General features: G+C 27.0%; 1 protein-coding gene across 6 annotated transcripts in view; it reads left to right on the top strand.

Annotated features, from left to right (window-relative positions):
* The window catches only part of LOC117168748 (phosphatase and actin regulator 4B), a 326,157-nt gene that overhangs the window by 262,933 nt on the left and 48,964 nt on the right, over positions 1–14,260 (top strand). The gene's annotated exons all lie outside the window — the stretch shown is intronic.

Raw genomic sequence — 14,260 nt, 5'->3', positions numbered from 1 at the left:
TGAGCGAGGAAATATGGGAGGTGAGAGATGATAATGGGAAATGAAGTAGGGGAAATAATGGGATGGGAAATAAGTGCTGGAAAAGGGAAGGAAGGGGGAGGGTTGATGAGGGGTGAAAAAGTAAGAGGAGTAAGGAGAAATGATGGAGGAAATAGAGGAAGTGAGTGGAGGCGAAGTATGAGAAGTGTGGAATCAGGGGGAAGGGGAAATAAAGGAAGTGAGTGGGAATGATGGAATGGGCAATAGCAAAGGGTAAGTGAGGGTTAAGGGAAGAGAATGGGGATGATAAGAGGAGGATGAGTAGGGGATGTGAGGGGAAATAATGAAATGGCAATATCGAAGGGGAAGTGGAGGAAGTGAGAGTTCATGCAGGGTTAGTAAATAGAAGCAGTAAGGGGAAATTATGGAGGAAATAAGGGGAAGTGAGGGGAAATGATGGGATGGGAAATAAATAAAAGGGGAGGGGAGAAAGTGAGGGATGATGTGAATTAAGGAAGAGTAAGGGGAATTGGTGAAGGTAATAGAGGAATTGAGGGTAGAGCAAGTATGTAGTAGGGGTGTAATGAGGTAAAAAATTAGGGGAGTGAGAGTAGGAGAAACGTGGCTGAAAATTATTTTATTTGGTTAAAAATTTAAGTATTTTGTTGAAAATCGTCTATATTGGTTGAAAATAAATTTGTTAAACTGCATTGAAAATGCAACTATTTAGTTGGAAATTTATATATTTTCTAGGATTCAACTATTTGGTTAAAAATTCATTTTTTTAATATAAAATGAATCGTAGTGATTAAAATTGCAATTATTTGTTTGAAAGTTGAACTAATTTGTGGAAAATTAATTCTTTTTAACTGAAAATTAATTTTTTTAGTTAAAAATTAATTTTTTGACTGCAAATTTATTTGTTTAGTTGAAAATGCAACAATTTCGTTTAAAATGCAGTTATTTGATAAAAAAATAAATTATTTCGTTGAAAAATTCAACTATTTATTTGGAATTTTATTCTTCTTCGTTAAAGATTCAGATATTTGGTTGAAAATCTATGTACTTTGATGAAAATTTCATAATTTTAAGATAAAATTAATGTTTATGCATAAAAATTAAACTATTTGGTTGAAAGTAGAAATAATGTTAGACAATTAATTTTATTTGTTTGTATTATAAAAGTATTTATTCCCCCGTTATTCCTGTGAAGTCTAATTTTATTCCAGTTTTCATCACTCTTTTATTCCTGAATTATTCGTTTCTCTCATAAAAAATATTTTTCCTGATAAATTGTTATCGCTGTTATACGAACTTTTAAAGCTCGAAATTGATATATACTTTTTAGAAATATGTCAAAATTTTTTGTTTTACTCCCGTGGGAATAAAATTATAGATCCATCTATCTCAAGTTTCCCGGATCGCTTTCAACAGCTGCGTCTCGTTCAAGAAATCGCGTTCAAAAATAATTGAAGATCCGAGAACAAAAAAAAAGAAAAGATATTTATTTCAAGATGACCCACATATTGGAGGAAAAAGTTCGGAATTTTCGATTTCAGAGATTAAATGTCATTTAATCGAAGAGCGAAACGGGTACAGTAGGTCAGAAAAAAATTACAAATCTACAAAAAATAAAATTAGGATGACCAATACAAGATTGCAAAATAATTTTTCGTAATTTTCGGTTTTTCTTTACGGATTTAGAATTTTTTTGTAACTCAAAGATGGATCATTTCAAAATTTGAAGTAAAGAATAAAACATAAATAAAGTGAATATGTAAAGAAAATAAAAACTTATAGAAAATAAAAATGGAATAAAGCTGTAAATATAATGAAATTGAAAATATAAAGAAAACGCAAATAAAATAGAAATGTAAAGATATTAAAAACAAAATGGAAAATTGAAAAACCAATTTGAATTGGATAAAAATATAAATTTGATGAAATTGAAAATGCCACAAAAATTAAAAGATTAATAAAAAAAAAATATAAATAAAATGAAAATGTAATGGAAATTAAAATATGAAGAAAAATTCATAGTATTTGCGATAAAAAATTGACTATGCTATACAAATGAAAATGTAAATACAGTTATAACACAAAGAAAATGAAAATGGAATGAAAATGTAAATTAAATGAAATTAGAAAGGCACCGAAAGTAAAAAGGTAAAGAAAATTATAATATAAAGAAAATAAAAACTTAAGGAAAATTTAAAGGAAATGGAATTTCAATAAAAAAAATAGAAAAGTGAAGAAATTTATAATAGAATAAAAAAATAAATTAAATGTAAATTAAATCAAATTGAAAATTCAACAAAAACGAAAAATTAAAAAAAAATAATATCAAGAATATGAAAATGTAATGGAAATTAAAATATAAAAGTAAATGAAATGAAATTTAAAATTCAATGAAAATGAAAATACAAAGTAAATTATAATGAAAAGTACAAGGAAATTACAAGAAAAATATAAAAGAAATTCATATTATAAATAAAAATATAAATAAAGTTAAAATGGAATAAAAACTTAATGAAAATAAAAATGTAAAAGCAAATGAATTGAAATTTTTAATTAAAAGAAATATAAATTTAAAGAAAATAAGAACTTAATAAAAATAATGATATAATGCAAATTTAATGTAAATTAAAATATAAAAATATATGAAATCGAAAATGCAAAGAAAATGAAAATTTAAAGAAAATGTAATGGAAATGAATATTCAACGAAAATATAAATGCAAAAAAAACTAGAATAAAAAATACAAAAGAATATAATATAAATATAGGTATAAAAGAAAAAATTGTATTAAAATGGAATGATAACTGAATGAAAATGAAAATGTAAATTCAAAATGCAAAGAAAATAAAAAAAGTAAAATTTAAACACAATAGAAATGTAAAGAAAATGAAATTATGAATAAAAAATAAATGTAAAAAAAGATCAAATGGAATAAGAAATAAATTAAAATTAAATTAAAATTGCAAAGAAAATGATAAAGAAAATAGAAAGTTGAAGAAAATTGGAATGGAATCTAAAATAAATTTAAATTAAAATGTACATTAAATAAAATTCAAAAGTCAAAGAAAATGACTATATAAAGAAAATAAAAAACAAAGGAAAATAAAAAATTATAAGAAATTTAAAATTTAAGGAAAATGGAAATAAAAAGGATATTAAATGATAGTGCAAATTAAAATATAAAAATAAATGAAAAAAAATTAAATTGTTATGAAAATGTAATGAAAATAAATACCTGAAAGAAATCAAATTTAAATCAAATTTAAATGTAATAAAAACGAAAGTGCAAAGAAAATAGTGTCAACCTGAGTAATTATGGATCAAATTGTTCCTCCCTAGACTAAAATTTGTTGTATTAAACTTTTGAGTTTACCCTGATAAAATGCTTATAAGATATACAGAAAGTCTCGTTTAAAAAAAATCTTCTGAATTATATAGCATAAAAGTTGATCCATTTTTGCCCCGAATGGTTCCTAATTACCCCAGTTGACGTTCCAAATTTCTCGAGGTAAAAAAGTGTTACAGTTTTTCTATTTTTCAATTATTACATTATTTTTAAATGAAAAATGGTATATGAATTGCCTCCAGGGTTTGGAAAGGCAGATGTTACAATTGAATGTGAAATTCAAAGAGGTACTGCTTCCTTTCTTTGTCGATGAAGTGCAACGGAAAGATAGGACGGGAATATCATTTCGCTTGCAGCGAAGTTGTATTTGTTATCATGGTGTTCATGGCTTTCGACTGTATGAAGCTTGGGGGTTTGTTTTGAAATACAAAAACATACAAGCTAATATTTCCATTTTCTTTTCTTTTTTAATTTTTTTTTTAATGTTCATTTTCGATACATTTTAATTTACTTTGAGTTTTATTTTTCGTTTTATTTACATTTTTATTCCATTTTCGTTATATTTTTATTTCTTTAAGTTTTTATTTTCTTTTCATTTTCAATTTCATTTGCATTTTCATTTTCATTGGCATTTTCTTTGCATTTTCTTTTGCATGTGCATTCCATTTTCTTTCAATTTTCTTTGCATTTTCAATTTCATATAATGTAGATTTTTACCTTCATTTAATGTACATTTTCAGTTTATTTCATTTTTTATTCTATTTTAATTTTTTTTTACATTTCTATTTTAATTATATATTTTTTTTCTTTGCGTTTTCAATATTATTTACATGTTCAATTTCAGTCAATTTCCTCTTTCTTGCATTTTCAATTTCATTTAATGTACATTCTTATTCATTTTTTATTCCATTTTAATATTTTTGCATTTACATTTTCTTTATATTTTCATTTTCCTTGCGTTTCTAGGTTCTTTAAATTTTCATTTTCTTTATATTTTCGTTTTCTTTACATTAAAAATTTAATTCCATTTGTTTTTTTCATTTTCAATTCATTTTCATTCATTTTTTTTCTTTATTTTAATTTTATTTGCATTTTAATTGTATTTTCCCTAAGTTTTTATTTCCGTTGTATTTTCTTTTTTTTTTGCAGTTTCAAATTAATTTCATGTTCATTACATTTCCTTTCAATTTTCTATGCATTTCAATTTCATTTACTGTAGATTTTCATCTTCATTTGATGTACATTTTCAGTTTCTTACAGTTTCTTACAGTTTTTAGTCCATTTTAATTTCTTTACAATTATATTTTCTTTATATTTTTAATATTATTTACGTTTTCATTCATTCTTTATTTTATTTATTTTTTTTTTGTATTTTCATTTTCATTGAATTTACATTTTCTTTATATTTTCATTTTCCTTAAGTTTTTATGTTCTTTAAATTTTCATTTTCTTTACACTTTCGTTTTCTTTGCATTTAAAATTTTATTTCATTTGTTTTTACATTTTCAATTTCGTTTTTATTTAGTGTTTTCCTAAATTTTAATTTTATTTACATTTTCATTCCATTTTACCTCAGTTTTTCGTTTCTTTGTATTTTCTTTTTCTTTTGCATTTTCAAATTCATTTTCATGCTCATTCCATTTCCTTTTATTTTTCTATGCTTTTTTAATTTCCTTTAATGTACATTTTTAATTACCTTCGTTATTTTATTCCATTTCAATTTGGTCGTTAGATTCTTGATTTTATTTTAAGGAATTCTGCATATTATCTTGATTATTGGACGTTAAATATGATTTTAAATTTGATTTTAATCTCATTTTAATTTCTTAAATTTCAATTCTAATTTTCTGCAAATTTATATATTCTTTTTCTTTGCACTTTCAATATTATTAACATTTGCTATTTCTTTTAATTTCCTTTGACTTGCATTTTCAATTTAATTTAATGTACAATTTTATTCATTTTTTATTCCATTAAAATTTTTTTTTTATATTTTCATTTTCATTGCATTCCGTTTTCTTTATATTTTCATTTTCCTTAAGTGTTTGTGTTCTTCACATTTTCATTTTCTTTGCATTCAAAATTTCATTTAAATTGCTTTTAAATTTTCAATTTCATTTTCATTCATTTTATATATTATTTTAATTTTGTTTGCATTTTCATTTGATTTTTTTTACATTTATATTTTTATTTAATTTACATTCTCATTTTCTTAACAGTTTCATCACGTTTTTATTTTCATATTCTTTTAATTTCATTTACTTTTATTTTTTAATTTCCCTGCAGTTTTAATATAATTTAATTAACATTTTTATTTTCTTTCCAGTTTCATCACGTTTTCATTATTTTAAAATTTTAATTTTCTTTACATTTCGCGCATTTGTCTAAGTTGCATTTGGGTCGCGCTGGCAACTTTTGCTCGTGCAGTCATAAGGGCTGGCACACTCGGATTTTGCTCGCGCATTTATCTTAGGTTCTCCCATTACTAGTCTTTGACTCGCGCAGTAATATTTGGGTCGCGCACTCATTTTTGGCTAGCGCATTGACTCGCGCACTCAGCTTTTTCCGGACAAGTAATCTTTGGCTCGCGCAACTCACCTTTTCCCGAGCAAGTAATTTTTGGGTCTCGCAGTCATCTTTGGGTCGCGTAGTAATGTTTGGGTCGCGCAGTAATGTTTGGGTCGCGCAGTAATATTTGGCTCGCGCAGTTTTCGATGGGTCGCCCAGTCATCCTTGCCTCGCACACTCGTTTTGAAAACATACTCTCATCAAAATATGCACTCTTGCCTCCCTTGGCGCATAATATACTATTAAAACACTTGGTAATAATAAAATAGTGCAATTGTATTCATCACGTGAAGACACACAAATTCGCAATTACAAAATATTCTCTCATTGAGGCAAGTAAAGAGAAAAAAGAAATATAGAGAGTCGTTTGTAGGTTAAAAAGCATTTGAAATTGCTGTTTGCAACATCCGCCAACGTCAATGCAATCCTCCAGAAGCACTCTTGAAACTCTACGTAACAATGGCGTTTCTAAAGCTCCGTCTAGCCGTTTCGACTTTTATTGCATGCCTTCTATATTAAAGCCACATTGCTCTATTTATAAGAAAAGAAAAAAAAATTCAACTTTTCTCGAAAAAGTTTTCGAAAATTTTCAGATATTCATTTGAATTTAGAAAAGTTTTATATTAAGGCGATCCAAACAAAAAATAATTTTTTATTCGCATCCCCTTATTTGGTGTTATCTTTGTAAAAGTAAGTCACATCGCAGATAAGTTTCATATAATGTTTAAAAATTCATCTGCCTTAGTAGAAAGATAATTCTTTTGAAAAATCATGTTTTTCTGTGTAAAAATTGTTCCTTCTTTTAATTTTATATAATACAAATTTTGGTTTCAAATTCATCTCCGTGTCTCAAAATTGAACTATTTTGTTAAAAAATTAATTATTCAAATTCTTTTTTGGTAGAAATTTATAATTCTCGGCTGAAAATTTATGTTTTCATTTATTTATTAATTAATCTACTTTTTAGAAAATTCATTTTTTAGTTAAAAATTCGTTTTTTTTTAATTTTGGATTGAAAATTGAATTAATTTAATAAAAAATATATGCTTCCAATTATTTTAAAAAGAATTATTCTACGTTGCAGAAAATTTAACAATTTTGTGAAAGTAATTTTTTGGTCAAAAATTCGTTTTCTTTATGGGTTAAAAATGCAATTAATTTGGTAGAAAGTATAACTATTTGGTTGAAAATTAATTATTGTAGTTGAAAGTTTATCTTTTTGGTCTAAATTGTATCTTTTTTGTTTAAAAAACTTTTATTTTTTGGTTAAAGATTAAATTTGTATCTTAAAACTGAACTAGCCCAGTCAAATATTCGTCATTTAAGTGAAAAATCTATCTACTTTGTTGAAAATTAGTTTTTAAAAATTGAAAATTAATTTTTTTACTGAAAATTCAACTAATCCACTTTTGGTTGAACATTGATGTTTTTAGTTAGAAATTCGACAATTTTGTCAGGGCAAGAAGTTGGTGGAAAAATGTTATTTGAGATGTCTGGAGGAAATTCCGAGAGTTACTCTTTTTTTTTGCCAAGACGCAATGCGCATCCGACTTGATTACGTTGGGCTCCAGTTGCAAAAAAAAAATATTACTGTAATACAATATCAGGGTGTCTATCGTCCTTGAAATCTTTGGAAACCTGAAAAAGACTTGGAATTTTCTTTTCCTGGAAAAACCTTGAGAAGTCCTTGCATTTTTTAACCTGGAAAAGTCCTTGAATATTTTTAATTGGAAAAACCTAGAGAAGACCTTGAATTTTTTATCTGGAAAAGTCCTTCAATTTTGATAAATGGATAAATCTGGAAAAGTCCCTGATTTTTACCTGGAAACCCTGGAATAGTCCTGGAACTTTTTTTACCTGGAAAACTCCTTGGTTTTTTTACCTGGAAAACTTGGAAAAGTTATTTACTTTTTTTAAATGTAAAAGTCCTTAAAATTGTTTTCCTAAAAAAGTCCTTGTTTTTTTAACCTAGAAAATTCTTTGGCTTTTCAACTATAAATCCCTGGAAAAATTCTTAAATTTTTTACCTTGAAGATTCATTCACCACGTGAGAAGTCCTTCAATTTTTTCACTTGCGAAAATATTTGAATTTTTTAACCTGAAAAAGTCTGAATGTTTTTACCTAGAAAAATCTGGAAAAGTTCTGTAATTTGTTTAACCTGTAAAATTCCTTGATTTGTTAGCTGGAAAACCTCGAAAAGTTCTGAAATTTGTTTAACCTTGAAAATTCCTTCATTTTTTTCCTGGAAAACCCTGGAAATTTTCTTGAATTTATTTACCTCGGAAATTCCATGCATTTTTTTACCTGTAAAAGGCTAGAAAAGTCCTTGATTTTTTTTACCTAAAAACCCCTGGAAATTTTCTTAAATTTGTTTACATCGGAAAGTCCAAGTCTAGTTTACTAGAGATTTGTTTTTTTTTTTGGTGGAAAATTTTGAACTTTTTTCCACTTTTCAATTAGAGGAAAGCAATAATTCATTCAATTTAACAAAAATAATGGTTTAAACAATTTATTATAGCTTATAATAATGTTTTCTTTCCTTAATGGTAGAAAGTTACGGTTTTTTCTGAAATTTGTAACTTTGATTTGCCTTTCTATTTGTGAACAATAAATAAATATACATTACAGAGAATCGTATTTTAAAAAAATTTCTTTCTTTTTAATACATTCGGCAAATTTTATATATGGATCATATTAAGTATAAATATTTCTTGGCGTACTTACTAAGAGCCTTACTATTTTTGCTCAATTGAATTAATTATTAACGCATTCCAAGTGAAAAGTAAACAAATAGTGGAAAATTTCAGAAAAACTGCAACTTTTATAGCATTATTCACATTAAATATTATTATTAATAATATAAAATAATAAATTGTTTAAGTAATTGTATTTGTTAAAAATAATTAAGTATTACCTCGGTCTACTTGATAATTAGACAAAAAGGGGGAATTTTTGAAAAAGCCGCGCCTTTCTCACTCTTGTAAGATAAAATTGTTAAAAACAATAATAAATCGTTAAAAAAATGTATGTAAACATGTCATTATCAGTATAAAGAATTATTTCATGTATTAGAAACAATTTGCATTAAAAAAATGCGTAGCCTATTTGGACGTTAATTTATGTCTTGACACAATCATAAAACAAAATTCTTTTTTTATTATTAAAATTTTTTGAGTAAAAAATGTGATCAAAAAATCTTTTGTAAACTACGTAAAAGATTTGTATGAACACACATTTTAGAACAAAAATTTTGAAAACAAAATTTTATGAAATAAAAAATATTGAAATAGAAATTTTCTGAAACAAAATTTTTTCATAAAATTTGTTTTCGAGAAACGCTAGACGCCCAGAAAAATGCTTTGAATCCACTTTTTTATATTTTCTGATATTCTAAGTCGCGTAGTGTAAAATTTTTAAAATAAACTATTTCTGTTTACTAACATTCAAGAATGAGGAGGGACATTTTGATCTCAATTACCATTTTTGTCACGAGATACTGAAAAATCAAGAATCACGATCACGCAATCTATTCTCCCTCTAATATACGAAATCTATTTTGATTCTGAAGCAGATGCTAGAAATTGTCAGTCGAGTGCTGACCGCCTAGTGAACAGCTATCGTCAATCTGGAGGCGGTTATTATTAATATTTAAAAAAAAACTATTAATGGGCCGTATCAATTATTTTAAATGGCGAGGCAAGTGCAGTGCTTATTGTAAATTTATTTATAAATTTATTTATTATTAAGGTTATGGTGTTTGGCTGTGAAAAAAAAACCTCTCAAGTTCCGCTGGGATTCGAACCCAGGTCTACAGTTTGCCGGCTGGTGCTCTAAGCAACTTCAAATAATTTATGCAGTGCTTATTATAAATTGATTTCTCCATTTATTTATATTTAAGTATCGTGTAAAGAAAAAAGGATGTGATCTTCGTAGCTTAGTGGGTTAGCGCACTAGCCGGCAATCTGTAGACTTGGGTTCGAATCCCAGCAGAAGTAAGGAGGAATTTTTTCATAGCTGAAAACCAGAACCGTTTTGGTTTAAGCTAGTGGCTAAGTAGATCAAACAATAAAAAAACTTAGTTGGAATTTTAGCCGTTTGTTTGAAAAATTGATTTTTTTTTTAATTTATCTTTTTTTTTGTAGAAAAATATTTTTTTTTGCAAATGCAACGTTCGGTTAAAAATTTACTTCGTCTTTTTAACTTGAAAATTTATTTTTTTAGGTTGAATGTGTAACAATTTGTTTAAAATTTCCAATATTTTTTATTGTAAATGCAACTGATTGGTTCATTATGTTTTTAATTTATTTTGCTTGTTTCAACATAATTTTGTTGTGTGGAATTCTTTTATTTAAATTGAGGAAAAGTTGACTGTTGTACTTCAAAGTTTTCCTGACAGTTTTTCCTTTATTTTCGTATTTTCGCCTTTTTATTACGCTGATAAAATAAAATTATGCTAGTCAAAATGTAAGGGTTTTTAATTAAATAACTTTCAAGGTAAAATTTTAAATATTAAAAAAATAATATTGCAAATATTCAAATTTTTAAAAAGTATAGAAACTATAATTTTGTAAAAGGAATTTTGAAAAAAATTGGAAAAGCTTCAATTTTTATATCATTTCAAGTGTAAATGACAATCTACAGTTATTGTGGATTGAATAAATTCACAGCATTCTAAATTAAGAATTTTTAAATTTCAATATCATTTTAATTGTAAGATTTAAGTTTTTATAGCTTAGCCATGATCAGTAAAAGAATTTCAAATCGAATAATTTTGAAATGAAAGCTTTGGAATAACAAATTTTAGAATGTTCTTAACTATAAAATGTATAATTTCGAATGAAAGAAAAATTATCAAAATTATTAAAGTTATTACTATTATTATTCAAATTTGAACGTTTTTATTTTAAAAACTTTTACAATTTTCAATCCATATTGATAAATTTTAAACGTTTTCAAAATGAAAACATACGAATTCGAATAATAATAGTAATAACTTTACTAATTTTAATAATCTTTCTTTCATTCGAAATTATACATTTTAAAGTTACAAACATTCTAAAATTTTTTATTCCAAACGCTTTTAGTTCAAAATATTCGATTTGAAATAATTTTAATTTAAAACTGTATTTTTTCAAACTAAAAACATTTATGTTTTTGTTGATTTTTTAACTTTATAATTAATAATTTCTTCAATTCTAAATCTTTAAAGCAAAACGTTAATTTTTTCCACCTTTTTTTCTCAAAATAAGAATGTGTTACTTTCTATTTACTACAGAGCGATCTTAAACCTGAAGACTTTATAAATCATATTTTTATTATCCACTTCAACAATACTTCCGGAGAAATAAATCAGAAAATATATGTCAAACTGTCCCTAAATAGTCTTAAAAATTTCATATATACACCAAATAATTATCCTCACTCGAAAATTATTCTTCAGAATTTGCTCTTGGAAACCATTTTTTAAAATGCAGGTAAACCTGTTCCCAAACTTTTGTAATTGGAATAACAAGATGGTGCTGGCTGGATTCCAAATCACTGTACTCGTGGTAAAAATGTGAACAATTTGTTGGAACGCAATGGAAACTGATTCAGTGAACGAGCGATCGATTTTGTGGTCAAACTGGAATTTAATTTTCCCCCGTTAAATGTCATCTGCCCGCATTCACCCGCAGGTCGTTTTGTTCCGAAAGTAGTTACCATTAATTAAGTCGAATTCTCGTGCAAAATGTAGTGTTTGCTCTCCGGGACTTGGCGTGGGTGGAGTTGGACGATATTTGAGGGCCATCCACTCCCCATAACGAAAACATTCTCAGTTGAGGTGCTCCACATAGAGGACCTTGGAAATTTGGTTCTTTTCCAAGTCTCTTGGCGCCACGAGTGGCAGCCGCTAAACTCAAGTTTCATTAATAAATTTTCCGATAAATCTCCCTCCTAAAAATGTTTCATAAGATTTGATAAAAAAAAAATTAGTCAAAGTAGATGTCGCACCTAGTTTCCCCCTCTTCCCCTAATTCCCCTCCTCCAACTCCCACTACTGCGCTACTTATACTAATGATTCTCCGCCCACTTCCAATACCTTCCCATGCCACTCTTTAATCCTACTAACTCTCCTCACTTCTTCTACTTCCTATCCCTTCACTCCCTCTCCTGCGCCCCTCTCCACACTTCTCCTTCTACCCTTACTGCCCCTGAACAACTTCCCCTGTTACCACTGCTCGTAGTGTGCCAACCCCTAACCTTCCTGTTCTTTATTTCCCCTTAACTCCCTTATTTTCCCTACACCCCCTTATTTAATCTATTTTCTCTTAGTCCCATCATTTTACCTTATTTTCCACACTTCACCGAGTCTAATTTTCCTTTATTTCCCATGATTTGCCCCCCCCTCCCTTATTTCTCCTCACTCTTTCCCTAATTTTCCATCGCTTCTCCTCCCCTGCTTCATATCCAACCAGTTCATATTACTTCTTATACATCCCCTCCCATCATTTGCTCTCATTTACCCTACTTCTCTTCACCTCACTTAACCCACTCCTTTTCACCTCAGTTCAACCTTTGATATCCCTCCCTTCTCAAACTTATTCCTCCTCCACTTAAATTTCCCTCCCTCATTTCTTCTTACTTTCCCTACTACCTTTCCCCCCATTTTCTCTCACTTTGCATACTTCCCCTACCCGCATTTCCCCTACCTCGCTTCTCCTAATTTCCCTGCCTACACCTACTTCGCCACCATCCCTCAGCCACTCCCCATACTTTCCTTCCTCTCATTTAACCTCCTTTACTTCTCCTAATTTCCCTCCCCTCTCTACCCAAACCCCCTTTTCTAATTTCCCACAATCCCCTGGAGAGATGACAACAATTTTCTTTTGTTTTTAGAAGCCACCATGAAATATTTATATATTGATGTAGTGATTCAAGACTATTAATTTCCGCGAAACTTATGCCAAACTTTTTTCCGACGATTCTTTTTTTCGTGAATAATAAAATATTCTTTGAAATTTTATTTTTGAAAAGCAGTAATGATCATTTTCATTTTTTAAGGGATTTTTACAGATCAAAATATGCTTATAGATCAAAAGATGATTACAGATCAAAAGATGTTTAGAGATAAAAAGATGTTTTGTTAAACTAACTTAATCTTTGTTGTTAATTATTTTAATCTTTTTTGTTGTTAGTTAAAATATTTTAATCCTTCCAAAGATGTTAAAAATACTTAATATTTAAAAAATGTTTATTATGGATTTTTAAATTGTTAATGTTTTTAAGATTAGGATATAACAATCCAATTACGTAATCGCGCCTCTCGCACAACAGTGTGGCAAAAGAAGTTTCTACACTACAAATAAATTTTTAGCTTACAGATTTTTGATAAAAATTTAGTTAATTTTTTCTTTAACAACAATGTTGATATTTTTTTAGCATTTCAGAATTACCATTTTTTTTAATATTCAGATTTTTGAAAATGTGTTTCGTCTATGCTAATAATTTTCAGTGGATGCAAATAAATAAAAAAATTTTATTATAATATTATAAACTAATTAATGAACCAAACATTTTTTCGGGTTTCTCAATGTTCAGCTTATTTAAATACAGAGTTCTGGTATGAAATTTGAGAAAAATTAATGTTTCATTACGATTAATAAAAAATAGATGCCACTTGATAATTTTTAAAACAATTTTCGATAAACAAATTCACATTTCCGATATTTTTCAACAAATAGACTTAATTTTTCAGGAAATTAATCAAGAATGTCTTTCCGATGCTCTTTCCTATCATAGTTTTCAGAAAACAACAATGACCAATTTTTTAAACAATTTTCATAAACACTAAAAGTATTATACTTAATATTACGATAAATAGTATATTTTTCACTGTTTTATTATAATATTTTTATTATAACTTATCATCTCTTGGTGGTAGTAAATTTTTCTTAAAATTGTGAAATTAAGTGTAAATATTTCACACCTGAAAATATGTTCGGAATTCAAGATACGTTTACAATTTTAAAAAAGGTTATAGTTTAAAAGATGTTTGCAGTTTAAAAGAAATTAAAAGTTTAAGAGCAGATTAAAGATTAAAATATGCTTGCTTTTTAAAAGATGTTTACAGTTTAAAAGATATTAAAAGTTTAAGAGCATGTTTAAAAGATGTTTACAATTTAAAAATTTTGACAATTTAAAAGCTTTGAATTTAAAAGATGTTTGAAGTTTAATGGATCTTTATAGTTTAAAGGATATTTACAGTTTATAAATATTTCTAATTTAAAGAATGCTTGCAGATTAGTGGAAAATTACAGATTAAAGGAAGCTTACAGTTCAAAAAATGTTCACAGTTTAAAAGATGTTTT

This window comes from Belonocnema kinseyi, chromosome 1, assembly GCF_010883055.1.
Source record: "Belonocnema kinseyi isolate 2016_QV_RU_SX_M_011 chromosome 1, B_treatae_v1, whole genome shotgun sequence".
Taxonomy (NCBI): Eukaryota; Metazoa; Arthropoda; class Insecta; order Hymenoptera; family Cynipidae; genus Belonocnema; species Belonocnema kinseyi.
The sequence above is the reverse complement of the archived record's forward strand: the minus strand, read 5'-3'. Positions and strand labels throughout refer to the sequence as shown.